Raw genomic sequence first — 15,000 nt, 5'->3', positions numbered from 1 at the left:
CAAAGAAATCCACCAGGTTCAGGAGGCATGATCTGCCCTTGACAAAGCCGAACTGTGTGGGGTCCAGTGACTGGAGGTTCCAAATCTCTCCATTTATGAGCTCCATAATGATTCGCTCCATAGCCTTACAGATCAGACTGGTCAGGCTTATTGGTCGGTAGTTCCCAGGGTCAGTTGTGGCCCCACCCTTGTGTAGCGGGGCCACCGTTGCCGTGTGCCATTCTATGGGCACATATCCTGTGGAGAGGCTGAGACTGAACAGGGTATTAAGATGCGGGGTAATTCCTTTTGGAGCTTGCATATGACACAGCCTGGGACACCATCTGGTCCCATGGAGGCAGTGTTTTTAGCTTTAGATAGAGCCTTTTAACCAGCGTATCAGTAGTAATTGGACTTACACAATCCCCTGGAATAGTAATAGGCCCTGTAGGTGGTGGTGGGGGGGAGAAATTTGCACTGAACCTGTCAGCCAAGATGTTGGCAATGTCAGAAGGGTCAGTGTATTTTGTTCCATTTTGTACTAGCTCAGAACAGACCTGAGCGTTGCCATTTAGGTTTTTGATGTAGCCATAGAAGGCCTTATGGTTATCCTTGGCATCCTTGGCAACATTCTTTTTGAAATTGGCTTTAGTTGGCTTGATGAGGGCCCTCAACTTCTTACTAATGCTGATCAGGGAAGATTTTTCTACTTGAGATTTGGCCTTTTTTTGTATGTCTCCTCCTTTTATTGTAAAGTTTGCTTATGGCTGGGGTCCATCAGACTGGTTTCTTCTTGCTTGAGGAAGGAGTCTTGGTTTTATTTGGGATAGCATGGTCCATGCAATCCTGAAGATGCATATAGAGTGCCTTGGTGTAGGATTCCGCATCCTGGATATCATTATCCTTCTGCAAGGGAATAGTGAAGCTTTCCACTTCGGATGCAAGTAGTTTGAAGTTTGCTTTGGAAAGGTTTTTGAGTATGGTTTCTTTGACTGGGGGAGGTGGAGGGCTGAGGATGCTGGGAGGTAATGCATTCCAGATTTTAGCTATAGAATTGGAGAAGAAGGATTCCCCAGCCTGATCACTGGCAGTGGAGACTTTTAAATGGAAGGTATTCATTTATATTTTTAGTCCATTTAGAGCTACTGGATAGAACCCTTTTCTTTGAGGGACTGGGCAGAGAAGAGTTCCCAAATTTCCTTATGTAAACATCATTAAGTGCTACAGTAATGAAAACCCAGCTACAGATATGATAAACAGTAAGTTAGTCATTAACATCAGCGCTGTAAAGTGTACAAAGAGAAACAGCAGTTTTAAGATCTACAAGTAGTGCTGAAGTAATATGGGCAAGGAGCTGAAACATAGCAAAGCCAAATACAGTGCATTAAATTGGGCTGAAACTCTGCAATTAAATTTGGTCATCGGCAGAAATTTAAATATATAATATGGTTTAGAAACTACATGAGGATAGCTATTTAAAAAAAATGAAGAGAAATGTCAAAATAGTTCCTAAATTAAAATTGTTGAAACACAGGTAGACTTTATTCCATATTAGGGGTGGCTTTTATGTAAGGAGTTATTACAGTTTTATGAAGACCCTTATGTGTCTCCAAGGTTGTGAGTGTACCTGTAATTGTATGTATGCATGGGTTTATTAAGACCCTTGTGTGTCTCCAAGGTTGTGAGTGTAACTGTAATTGTATGCATGCATGGGTTTTATGAAGACCCGTGTGTCTAAAAGGTTGTGAGTGTAACTGTAATTGTATGTATGCATGGGTTTTATGAAGACTCTTGTGTGTCTCCAAGGTTGTGAGTGTAACTGTAATTGTATGCATGCATGGGTTTTATGGAGACCCGTGTGTGTCTCCAAGGTTATGAGTGTAACTGTAATTGTATGTATGCATGGGTTTTATGAAGACCCTTGTGTGTCTCCAAGGTTGTGAGTGTAACTGTAATTGTATGCATGCATGGGTTTTATGAAGACCCGTGTGTGTCTCCAAGGTTATGAGTGTAACTGTAATTGTATGTATACATGGGTTTTATGAAGACCCTTGTGTGTCTCCAAGGTTGTGAGTGTAACTGTAATTGTATGAATGCATGGGTTTTATGAAGACCCCTGTGTGTCTCCAAGGTTGTGAGTGTAACTGTAATTATATGAATGCATGGGTTTTATGAAGACCCGTGTGTGTCTCCAAGGTTGTGAGTGTAACTGTACTTGTATGTATGCATGGGTTTTATGAAGACCCTTGTGTGTCTCCAAGGTTGTGAGTGTAACTGTAATTGAATGTGTACATGGGTTTTATGAAGTCCATTGTGTCTCTCCAAGGTTGTGAGTGTAACTGTAATTGTATGTATACATGGGTTTTATGAAGTCCCTTGTGTGTCTCCAAGGTTGTGAGTGTAACTGTAATTGTATGTATACATGGGTTTTATGAAGTCCCTTGTGTGTCTCCAAGGTTGTGAGTGTAACTGTAATTGTATGTATACATGGGTTTTATGAAAACCCTTGTGTGTCTCCAAGGTTGTGAGTGTAACTGTAATTGTATGCATGCATCGGTTTTATGAAGACCCTTGTGTGTCTCCAAGGTTGTGAGTGTAACTGTAATTGTATGAATGCATGGGTTTTATGAAGACCCTTGTGTGTCTCCAAGGTTCTGAGTGTAACTGTAATTGTATGCATGCATGGGTTTTATGAAGACACTTGTGTGTCTCCAAGGTTGAGTGTAACTGTAATTGTATGTATGCATGGGTTTTATGAAGACCCGTGTGTGTCTCCAAGGTTGTGAGTGTCACTGTAATTGTATGAATGCATGGGTTTTATGAAGACCCGTGTGTGTGTCTCCAAGGTTGTGAGTGTAACTGTAATTATATGAATGCATGGGTTTTATGAAGACCCTTGTGTGTCTCCAAGGTTGTGAGTGTAACTGTAATTGTATGCATGCATGGGTTTTATGAAGACCCTTGTGTGTCTTCAAGGTTGTGAGTGTAACTGTAATTGTATGTATGCATGGGTTTTATGAAGTCCCTTGTGTGTCTCCAAGGTTGTGAGTGTAACTGTAATTGTATGAATACATGGGTTTTATGAAGACCCGTGTGTGTCTCCAAGGTTGTGAGTGTAACTGTAATTGTATGAATGCATGGGTTTTATGAAGACCCGTGTGTGTCTCCAAGGTTGTGAGTGTAACTGTACTTGTATGTATGCATGGGTTTTATGAAGTCCATTGTGTCTCTCCAAGGTTGTGAGTGTAACTGTAATTGTACGTATGCATGGGTTTTATGAAGACATGTGTGTGTCTCCAAGGTTGTGATTGTAACTGTAGTTGTATGTATGCATGGGTTTTATGAAGTCCCTTGTGTGTCTCCAAGGTTGTGAGTGTAACTGTAATTGTGTGTATGCATGGATTATATGAAGTCCTTTGTGTGTCTCCAAGGTTGTGAGTGTAACTGTAATTGTATGTATGCATGGATTTTATGAAGACCCTTGTGTGTCTCCAAGGTTGTGAGAGTAACTGAACTTGTATGTATGCTTGGGTTTTATGAAGACCCTTGTGTGTCTCCAAGATTGTGAGTGTAACTGTAATTAGGTTCATAGGTTCATAGGTTCATACTAGGCTATCTGCCCGAGGGCATTTATAAGCCTAGCCCATTGTTTTGTGGCTTACGCCACCCCTTTAGTATGGGGAACTATACCCATTATTTTGCTGTGCCTCTGTCGAGCAGTGACACTGAGGTAATTCATGGGGTATATCTGCGATCTCCCATCCATTGGTCAAGATTTCTCTTGAACAAGGCCAGCGAGGTGCTCTGCCTCACATGTACCGGGATTTTGTTCCACAGCATAGGGAGTCTTTGGGTGATGAATCTATCCCTCCAGCACGTCCTATTAATAGCCGTGTCGAGGTTTAAGTCTCCTGCCCTTGTGGCTCTGATGGATCTAGATTTTTGAGGTGAAGCATATTCATCAAATCTGGGTTTGACATGGCCTTGTATGTTAGGCAAAGGTCACCTCTGAGCAAGCGTGGCGACTGAATAGAGCTGGAGTTCTTTCAGTCGGGCAGCATAGGACAGATTTTTGAGACCCTTTATCCTTTTGGTGAGGAACTTTTGTGGCCTCTCCAGCTGCTGCAAGTGTCGGGTCAGATACATTCGAATGGGGCATTGTACTCAATCATTGGTCTGATGAGTGATGAGTAAAGGGAGACTATGACCTCCCTTGATCTAGATGAGAATCCCTTCATGATAAGGTGGGCAATGTAGAAGGACTTCCTAACTACTTTAGCTACATGGGTGTCGAATGACAGACTACTATCAACCTGGGTCCCCAGGTCCCTGATAACTTCTTCTGTGCTCAGTGGATTGCCACCTATTTGGTAGCTAGGGTAACCTTGTTTTTCCCGAAGGGTATGACTATGCATTTTTGGCATTTAACTTTAGGCCGTGGCTCTGGCACCAGTTATCCGTTTCTGTGAGACCCTTCTGAAGGATATCTGTGTCAGATGTGTTTTCTACTATGGCCCAGTTTGCAGTCATCTGCAAACTTTGTCAGCCATAACCCTCCTGTGTTTGCTTGTACTTCGAAAAGTAGATGCCAAACAAGAGTGGGCCCAGGACTGAGCCCTGTGGGACACCACTTGTGACAGGCTTTGAGTCTGACATGGCGCCAGCAACTCTGACCCTGTGGGTTCTGTCACTCAGCCAGTTTGCAACCCATCTTGTGATGTATGGGTTAACATTTAAGCTGATGAGTTTTTCAATGATACCCGAGTGGGGTATTGTATCGAAGGCCTTAGCCAGATCGAGGTAGGCTGTATGGACTGCCTTTCCCTCATCAATGGCTTTGGTGACTGTTTCAAAAAGTCAACCAAGTTTAAAAGGCATGATCTGCCTTTGACAAAGCCAAACTGGGTTGGATCCAAAGTCTGCAAATTCCTATGTCTTTATTTATGAGGTCCATTATGATCCTCTCCATGGCTTTGCAGATAAGGCTTGTCAAGCTAATGGGCCGGTAATTTCCAGGGTCTGTGGAGGCACCGCCTTTGTGAAGTGGGACCACAGTTGCAGTGCGCCACTCCTGGAGTGCGTATCCAGAGGTAAGACTTTGATTAAACAGCTGTCCTAGCTGTGGGTTTAATTCCTCATTGAGTTCGTGGAGCACACAGCCGGGACACCATCGGGTCCCATGCATGCTGTGTTTTTTGCTTTGGAGAGAGCAGTTCTCACTTGGGCGCTGGTGATGTTTGGGGGCTGCACTCATTTGGTATCGATTTCTCTCCTTTGGGGGAGGGGAGAAGTTTGCACTGAACCTGTCAGCCAGTATGTTGGCAATGTCTGTAGGATCAGTAATCTTCACATCATTTTGAACTAGTTCTGAGCATATCTGGGAGTTTCCTCCTAGGTTTCTAACATAGCTAAAGAAGGCCTTATGATTGTCTTTTGAGTCTTTAGCTATTTTTCTCTCGAAATTTGCTTTGGATGATTTTATGAGAGCTCTTAGTTTTTACTTATAGTGATCAAGGGTGTCTTACCTTTTAAGGATTTTGCTCTATCTTGTAGTAGCTTCCTCCTTTTGTTGTAGAGTTTGTTTATGGCTGGGGTCCACCAGACTGGACGCTTGCCTTTGGTACAAAGAGTCTTTGTTTTGCTTGGGATTGCCTTATCCATGCAGTCCTGCAGGTGCTGGTAGAAGGCGTTTGTAAGTGATTCAGCGGCTTGAGTATTGTTTTCCACCGGCTCGGGGCCTGAAAGGAGACCACACTAGTCTTTAGAAGTGTGAAGTCGGCTTTTGAGAAGTTCTTTACTGTGGTCTTTTTATTTCAGGTGGGGTGGGATGAGGACCTCCAGCGAGATTAGTTTGTGATCTGATCTCACCAGTGAGGGGTATACTTCCGGTGTTGAACATTGTGCTCCCATGTTCGTGATGATGAGATCAAGTATGTTATCTCCTCTTGTGTGGATGGTGACTAGTTGTTCCATGGCATTTGAGTTTATGAATTCCAGGAACTTTTGGGCTAGGGTGTTTGGGCTTGAGTAGTGTTCCCAGTCTATATTAGGGTAATTGAAGTCACCTAGTATGATGGTGTTTGGTGATACATTTATCCCTCTAGTGTTTTCAGGAAGGCCATGTGAGTTTCCTGAGTTTGTGAGGGTGGCCTGTAACATGCTACAATTTGCAGACCAGTCTTGCCTATGGTTAATTGCACCTGGATGGTCTCCGATGCATCGTGCATTGCCACCAGTCTTGAGGTGTGGGTGTCCTTGATGAATATGGATACCCCCCCTCCTTTCTTGGTATTGTCCGGATTTTGGGGCCGGAACGCATGATATGAGGTAAAACCTGATAGCGCTGGGGTGCTCTCAGGAGCCTTGAACCAGGTTTCTGTCACAGCACAGACATCGATGTTCTCCATACTGAGAAGGGCCTCGAGTGCGTGCATTTTGAGATTTAGACTTCTGGCATTGAGCAGCATTACCCTTAGTTTTTTTCCTTTTTTGTGTTCTAGGGTGGTAGGTTTAGAATTTGAGCCTTGCCTAAAAAGGCACTATGGGGTGGCAAGAGCCTTTGCCAATATCCGGAATCCCAGGGTGACAGGTGCAAGCCATCCCTTGCGAAGCAGCGTGGCTTGTCCAGCATGTCATCCCAGGCAGACAGATACTGGATCCCCTTTGAATGACACCAGTGTTTAAGCCAATTGTTAAAGCTGATCATCTTATCTCTGTATTGTGGCATCATTCTTGGTGAAGGTAGGATACTGCTCAAGGTCAGGGTCATACCTGCCTGGGCTACATAATCAGAGAGCTCCTCAATGTCTCTTTTCATGTAGTCCAAGGAGGTGCGTCTCAGGTCGCTTACACCAGCGTGGACAATGACTGAGTCATATTTGTACCTGCTGTTGAGAGACCTGAGTGCTTGCGTTATGTGGCGGATTCTAGCGCCCGACAGGCAGCTTACTGTGACCTTCTCCTTACTCAGTCTGGTGAGCGGGACATCAGTGTGTCTGACTATGGAGTCACCAATGACTAGTGTGTCTGGCATTGTGTTTGGCCTTAAGGGCTGTGACTGTTTGACACTCTGACTGTGAGGTCTATGTGTTGCGGTGTTGTGTTCTGAGGTGGTGGTTGTTTGGGTGTCTGCTTTGGTGGCCTCTGCTGTTTTGGTAGATTTTTGATCAGAGCCTCCGAGTATGTCTTTGTGTGTTTATGTGTATGATTTGAGGTTGTAATGGTACTATGTGAGACTGGGTCTATAGTGTGTGTGGTAACCTTCTCCTCCTGACTGGTCTTGCCAGTCCTATGTTGAGAGAGCTCAGCCTCCAGTTTGGCTGTATAGTTGCATCTCTCGCATGTATTTGTGTTTTGTGGGAGGAGGAAAGGGTTGTCTGTGTACATGAGGCAATTGAAACATTGCCTCAATATTCCCAGGTTCACCAGCTGAGCAGGAGAGGACACTAGTAACTGATCCCTCAACATGCTAGAAGGGTAGATGAAAAACTTTAAAAAAAGATTCCGGGGGACGTGGGTGACCGAGAAATGGGGGGTTGCCTTTTTGGGGTACTATCTATGACAAGAGTGCCGTATCAAGGTAATAAGTACTGTAGGAGCAAGTGCTAGGTTTAATAGATAGAGAATAGTCTACTTGGAGTCAAGTAGAGTTGATCTTTTTAGTTATAGGATACGCTGATTTGATCAGTAGTATAGTTCGAGGAAGGTAGTTTTAAGGAAAATTTGAAGAGTGGCCTTTAGGTAGCCCCAATAGTTTAAACCAGCTTAACCGGCACTGCCCTAGTGTGCAACAGTGGCAGCTCCCCGCTAAATCGCTCTAAATCGCTTAACGCGTTTAAGCTGCGCGTTTATACCAGGGGCTGGAAAAGCTAGAAACTGGGGCAAAACGACCAATAAACTACTAGTTACTGGCTGAAACCTCACAAAACTGGACAGAAGGCAGCTCAATGCTTCCCACTGCCACTGGTAAGCAAGGTAGCTTCCCTTCCCCAAATAAGGCAAGGAAACAGTACACAGGAACTACAACCAAAGCCCAGGAATCAGCAACTCTGAAACTGGACTAAACTAGTAAAGCAGGAAAGCAAGGTAGCTTCCCTTCCCCCAAATAAGGCAAGGAAACAGTACACAGGAACTACAACCAAAGCCCAGGAATCAGCAACTCTGAAACTGGACTAAACTAGTAAAGCAGGAAAAACAAGAGATATTTTTTTTTTTTTTCTTTTTTTTCACAAAACAGGCAGAAACAGGTACAGCAAACACTTATAAATGCTATGAATCAGCTACTACAGCTTACACAGAAGAATTTGCTACAAATACAGTCAAATAGTAACAAACAAGGATTCCAAGTGCAATATTAAGTTAAATGCAGTAAAAACAGCTTCAATGTAACAGAAAGGCAGGCAAAATACAGTTGCTAGGTATTCAGATGTGGAAAGCAACAAAAATATACTTAGTATCAAGAAAAGTCGCTTATTCAGCTCTCTGCAGCCTGGATTACTCTGCTGGCCCACGTGGAGTCTGTGCTGAGTAGGTACAAGCTGAAAGTTTTATACCAGGGCGCTGGAAAAAGCTAGAAACTGGCCCAAAACGACCAATAAACTACTAGTTACTGGCTGAAACCTCACAAAACTGGACAAAAGGCAGCTCAATGCTTCCCACTGCCACTGGTAAGCAAGGTAGCTTCCCTTCCCCCAAATAAGGCAAGGAAACAGTACACAGGAACTACAACCAAAGCCCAGGAATCAGCAACTCTGAAACTGGACTAAACTAGTAAAGCAGGAAAGCAAGGTAGCTTCCCTCCCCGAAATAAGGCAAGGAAACAGTACACAGGAACTACAACCAGAGCCCAGGAATCAGCAACTCTGAAACTGGACTAAACTAGTAAAGCAGGAAAAACAAGAGATATTTTTTTTTTCTTTTTTTTCACAAAACAGGCAGAAACAGGTACAGCAAACACTTATAAATGCTATGAATCAGCTACTACAGCTTACACAGAAGAATTTGCTACAAATACAGTCAAATAGTAACAAACAAGGATTCCAAGTGCAATATTAAGTTAAATGCAGTAAAAACAGCTTCAATGTAACAGAAAGGCAGGCAAAATACAGTTGCTAGGTATTCAGATGTGGAAAGCAACAAAAAATATACTTAGTATCAAGAAAAGTCGCTTATTCAGCTCTCTGCAGCCTGGATTACTCTGCTGGCCCACGTGGGGTTTTATGAAGTCCCTTGTGTGTCTCCAAAGTTGTGAGTGTAACTGTAATTGTATGTATACATGGGTTTTATGAAGTCCCTTGTGTGTCTCCAAGGTTGTGAGTGTAACTGTAATTGTATGTATGCGTGGGTTTTATGAAGACCCTTGTGTGTCTCCAAGGTTGTGAGTGTAACTGTAATTGTATGTATGCATGGGTTTTATGAAGTCCCTTGTGTGTCTCCAAGGTTGTGATTGTAACTGTAGTTGTATGTATACATGGGTTTTATGAAGTCCATTGTGTGTCTCCAAGGTTGTGAACGTAACTGTAATTGTTTGTATGCATGGGTTTTATGAAGTCCTTTGTGTGTCTCCAAAGTTGTGAGTGTAACTGTAATTGTATGTATGCATGGATTTTATGAAGACCCTTGTGTGTCTCCAAGGTTGTGAGTGTAACTGTGCTTGTATGTATGCATGGGTTTTATGAAGACCCTTGTGTGTCTCCAAGGTTGTGAGTGTAACTGTAATTGTATGTATGCATGGGTTTTATGAAGTCCCTTGTGTGTCTCCAAGGTTGTGAGTGTAACTGTAGTTGTATGTATGCATGGGTTTTATGAAGTCCCTTGTGTGTCTCCAAGGTTGTGAGTGTAAGTGTAATTGAGTGTATGCATGGATTTTATGAAGTCCATTGTGTGTCTCCAAGGTTGTGAGTGTAACTGTAATTGTATGTATACATGGGTTTTATGAAGACCCTTGTGTGTCTCCAAGGTTGTGAGTGTAACTGTAATTGTATGCATGCATGGGTTTTATGAAGGCCCTTGTGTGTCTCCAAGGTTGTGAGCGTAACTGTAATTGTATGTATGCATGGGTTGTATGAAGTCCTTTGTGTGTCTCCAAGGTTGTGAGTGTAACTGTAATTGTATGTATGCATGGATTTTATGAAGACCCTTGTGTGTCTCCAAGGTTGTGAGTGTAACTGTACTTGTATGTATGCATGGATTTTATGAAGACCCTTGTGTATCTCCAAGGTTGTGAGTGTAACTGTAATTCTATGCATGCATGGGTTTTATGAAGACTCTTGTGTGTCTCCAATGTTGTGAGTGTAACTGTAATTGTATGTATGCATGGGTTTTATGAAGTCCTTTGTGTGTCTCCAAAGTTGTGATTGTAACTGTAGTTGTATGTAAACATGGGTTTTATGAAGTCCATTGTGTGTCTCCAAGGTTGTGAGCGTAACTGTAATTGTATGTATGCATGGGTTTTATGAAGACCCTCGTGTGTCTCCAAGGTTGTGAGTGTAACTGTAATTGTATGGATGCATGGGTTTTATGAAGGCCCTTATGTGTCTCCAAGGTTGTGAGCGTAACTGTAATTGTATGTATGCATGGGTTGTATGAAGTCCTTTGTGTGTCTCCAAGGTTGTGAGTGTAACTGTAATTGTATGTCTGCATGGATTTTATGAAGACCCTTGTGTGTCTCCAAGGTTGTGAGTGTAACTGTAATTGTATGCATGCATGGGTTTTATGAAGACTCTTGTGTGTCTCCAATGTTGTGAGTGCAACTGTAATTGTATGTATGCATGGGTTTTATGAAGTCCATTGTATGTCTCCAAGGTTGTGAGTGTAACTGTAATTGTATGTATTCATGGGTTTTATGAATAGTCAACAAGTTATATAACCTAATGTATATACATGGGTTTTAGGAACTAGTATTGATTATATTCAGAAATCGTTCAAAGGGTTGTTAGCGTAGTAACAATCTATGAACATATTAGTGACAATAAGTGAAGGAAAGGAGATACAGAGGAATAAAGGGATTTAGGTGATTGCAGAGGAAGGAGGAGTCTGTTAATAGGATTTACAAGGAGATGTATGTTTTGGTAAGGAGTCTGATGGTCTAATTGTGCATGACAGCTTATTCCATACAGACATAAAAAGAATAAGCAAGGTGAAGAAACTGCATATTGATCTGTATGTGGTTAGGTGGGTAGCCAACTGGCTTAGAGACTGGACTTGCTCAGTGAGAGCAGAGGTCAATCCTCTGAGACCATGAAGTTGACCAGTACACTTGCGCAGGGATCTGTGCTGAGACATTGGTATTATGTATCTACTTCTCAGATCTTCACTCAAATGAGAATCTCTGGTTAAGGAAGTCTGTGGATGATTCTATGCTGGGAGTCATGGTTAAGTACCCCTGCAACATATGGGGACCCCAACAGGACTTACACTTGTCAATAGCCTGTGAACAAAATAAATGTGCTCAAAATCAACAACAATGTAACATTGTAACACTTGCTATGCATCCCACCATCCCCCCATTTCAGGTTATAGCATAGGGAACACACCATTTCAAAATGAAAATGGAGTGGGAGACCTAGGTACTTGTGATAAAAACTCTGACCATTGCATTGAAAAATGTAGTTAATGAAATCCTTTTACTCTGTACAATAAACAGCAAAAGGTATTTCTTCCATAGCAAAAGAAGTCCTCATTTTCTTGTACACCTCACTGATTAGACCCATCACTGAGTACAATGCCCCCTTTGGGATGTACCTTACTAAGCATATCAAGCAATTGGAAAGGCTCTAGATGTTTGTAACTCGAAAGATCAAAGTGCTAAAAGACACAAACTGCAAAGAAATACCGGAGGCTTTGTTTCATATTAACTCCTTAGGGGTGATTTGTGTCTTGCTTAAAGGGCTAAAGGGATCCATTAGTCTAAGTACGTTTAACTCCATAAATCAAATGGTTCGGCTAATAGCAGTGTCAGAGATCTAAATCTACTTCAACAAATAAATAAGACAAGGTGGAAGGATATATTTGTCATGCAGTGCCTAACCCTTCTCTTGATAAGCAGTGCGACACACTGCCTGCCTTTTAAAAAGGAGCTGGACAATTGGCTGGTTATTCATAAATTCACCCCTGGTGTGACTGGCCTGGCCCTCATTGAAAAGGGAGGCAAGGCCTAACTGTAGGTACTGGCAAGGTAGAAATGGCCTTCTGATTAAGTTAACTTGTAACCGCTGTGATCGTACAAAGATGTTTGTATTCTGTTATAAATCAGGTAATCCACTTAAAACAAGTGCCCCTTTTCAGGGGTGACATGGGAGCACTGTCTGGTAAAGGGACTTGCTTGGAGTCATATAGCTGGAAAATGAAGGTGGAAAGACTCAAACCCTGTACCCTAAGCTATAGGAAGCAGCTCATTCACAACTAAGAGACTTAATCCTCTACACTAACTACAGAATCTACATCGAATTTTGTCAACCAGATTTTGAAGTAGACTGCCATACTTTCAGCACACTGATTCGAGGATTATAGTCTGGTGCAGTGCAAAGTCTACGTTCTTCAAGGTAGGCCTGAATTTATTGATTCTGTGCTACACTGAGTTCAGTGCATTAAAGATGTGGCTGTCTGTTATAATTCTGAGACCCACAACTGCAAATCCCAGAATTACAAAAAAAAGCAAAAACAAAAACAAAACAAAAAAGCAAAGTATAACTGAAGGAGAATGTGTTCTCCTTTAAAGTTATTCTTTTGCAGATGACAAGCCCCCCCCCCCCAACTATGGGTGCTGCACTCCTCACAGCCTACTACTTATGTATAGTAATTCCAAGACTGCCATACCTCGAAGGAAAGGGAATACTTGGAGAGACAGCAATCTGAGTCGTATACTAAGTTCCTTTTTGTGGATATTCATTCTCGCTGTTCTGGGACTCTTACATGTAAGTCTTGGTATTTAAAACTATCATCTAACATATATTTTTCTTTAAATTTCCTACTACCAGTACTCCATAAAACAGTTTTGATACTAAAATAGTTTCTGCCAAAGTTTTCTGACTAGCTGACGAGAGGTAGTGCTTGATCAGATATAGTGATGAATTTTTTTGTCAGTGTCCGTCACCATAATATTGAGTTTCCTGTGAGGTGTTGCCCCTTAATAGTTCCAGATCTGTACCTCTTCTGTTCTTCCTGCAGGGGAGATATGACATAATTATTGTTGAAGATAAGTTTTATGAGTGTCATGGAATTTTTTCCAAACAATACAATCTTGTCTTTTTTCTTATTCATCAAAAGCTTACTTTAATATACTCATCTGTTCAATGCAATGTATGTCCATTTTGCCGATGTCCTAATAATGTTTCTGCCTTTTCTGTACAGCAAATTAGTGTGAAATTATTGATACTCTGTAGTACTGTTAGTGTGATGTATAATGTCAAAAGAAAAGGACTAACAGCAACCATGGTTCTAGAATAGATCCCTCTAGTAGTCCTATGTGTGAGTGATAGTTTGGGAGTTGGTGAATGGCCAGTCTACAACTTAGATCCTTTTAGTTAGGTAGCAAGTCTCAGTTCCTGCAGTAGGAGGCTGTGGTCTATAAGGTAAGAAGCTACTGAAACTTCTAAAAATGTAGTGGCTGTAAGCAAGCCTTTGTTACAGTTTTTTATTTTTTGTGATGAACAGAATTAGTATTCTCCGATTGGGGTGACCGACTCTCCAACTGATCATAGGTTCACAGGCAAGTACTAGGTTAGCTGCCCTTGCAGGCTATTTTAAGCCTAACTAATCCCTTCAACAGTGAGAATCAAGTCCTGTACTTTGTGCCTGTAAGGTACCCCCCTTTGTAAGTTATGTTTTGTTATGAGGTCAAGAAGCTGCATTTCACAAGGAGGCTTAGAACGTTATTTGATTTGTCATTTTTAGCCATTTTTGAATTACCTCCTTTGAACAGTGGTTTTATGTCAGATTTATGTTAGACCTACTCCATAGTTATGAAAAATGCCTTTCTCTGGAAGCTTCTTGTTAGTATTTAGTAAGTGATATTATTGTGAAGGGGAGATCATCTATATGAATACAAGTGGCAGATTATCTAAGTAAGGGAAATCTAGGACTTCTACTTGAAAATTAAATTGGTGGTCATGATCTGAGGTCACTAGTGCTGTTGCTGCTTGTGTACTGGTTAAATGTTTTGTGAAATATTCTGTTATGGTTAAACAATACTCCTTGAAAAGAGGAACCTTTACGTGCTGTAGAGATGATGGATTCTGTCTTAGATGTGTTTGTGTATGAGCTCAGACAACACTGTATCTTGTTAAATCCGTGTTGCACAATCGAATAGAAATTTCTCAAAGTAATTGCTGCATAATGAGGTTGGGTCATTCGAATAAGGCCCCTTCTTTTAGCAGCATAGCATTCTGTCATACAGTTAAAGTCATAAATAAAAAATAAAAATCATGCTTAAAAAAGTAATGTGCCAATCATGTAGTAGTGTGGAACACCTGGAGGGGCTATGGAGAAGGAGAGAGTGCTCCCATCTAACAACTTGAGTTCAGTCCTCAAGACAGCTACAGAACTAAGAAATGTACTCAGAACTTAGGGCATCATGGACATCATTTGATTAAGACATTTATTTATTTTATTTAACATTTATTTACCTGGAAAGTTTGACTTGGAACAAAGCCAATTTTCAGTGGAGGCCTGGAGACAAATACTCCAGACATATGTCTTTGTAACATGGGAAGAAAACAGAGTACCCAGAGAAAATCCACACAAATGCAGGGAGGACATGCAAACTCTGCAAAGTAGTCACTCCAGCCGAGAATCAAATCGGAGAACCTCTTGCTGTGAGTTGACAATGCTACCGCTGCACCACTGCGCCATCCTTCATGGTCCATTGTGGTTAACTGTGTCAAATGTCATTATCAGAACAAGGAACTGCCACCATTGTCCTGACAGTCGATTCCACTGGCAGTCAGTAACATTTATAAAAACATTTAATTTCTTTTAGTGAGCTCAAAAGACCACAGACAGTCATTAAAATACAGGGGATTA

This window comes from Protopterus annectens, chromosome 14.part0 (genome assembly GCF_019279795.1).
Source record: "Protopterus annectens isolate FY-2018-M chromosome 14.part0, PAN1.0, whole genome shotgun sequence".
NCBI lineage: Eukaryota > Metazoa > Chordata > Ceratodontiformes > Protopteridae > Protopterus > Protopterus annectens.
The sequence above is the reverse complement of the archived record's forward strand: the minus strand, read 5'-3'. Positions refer to the sequence as shown.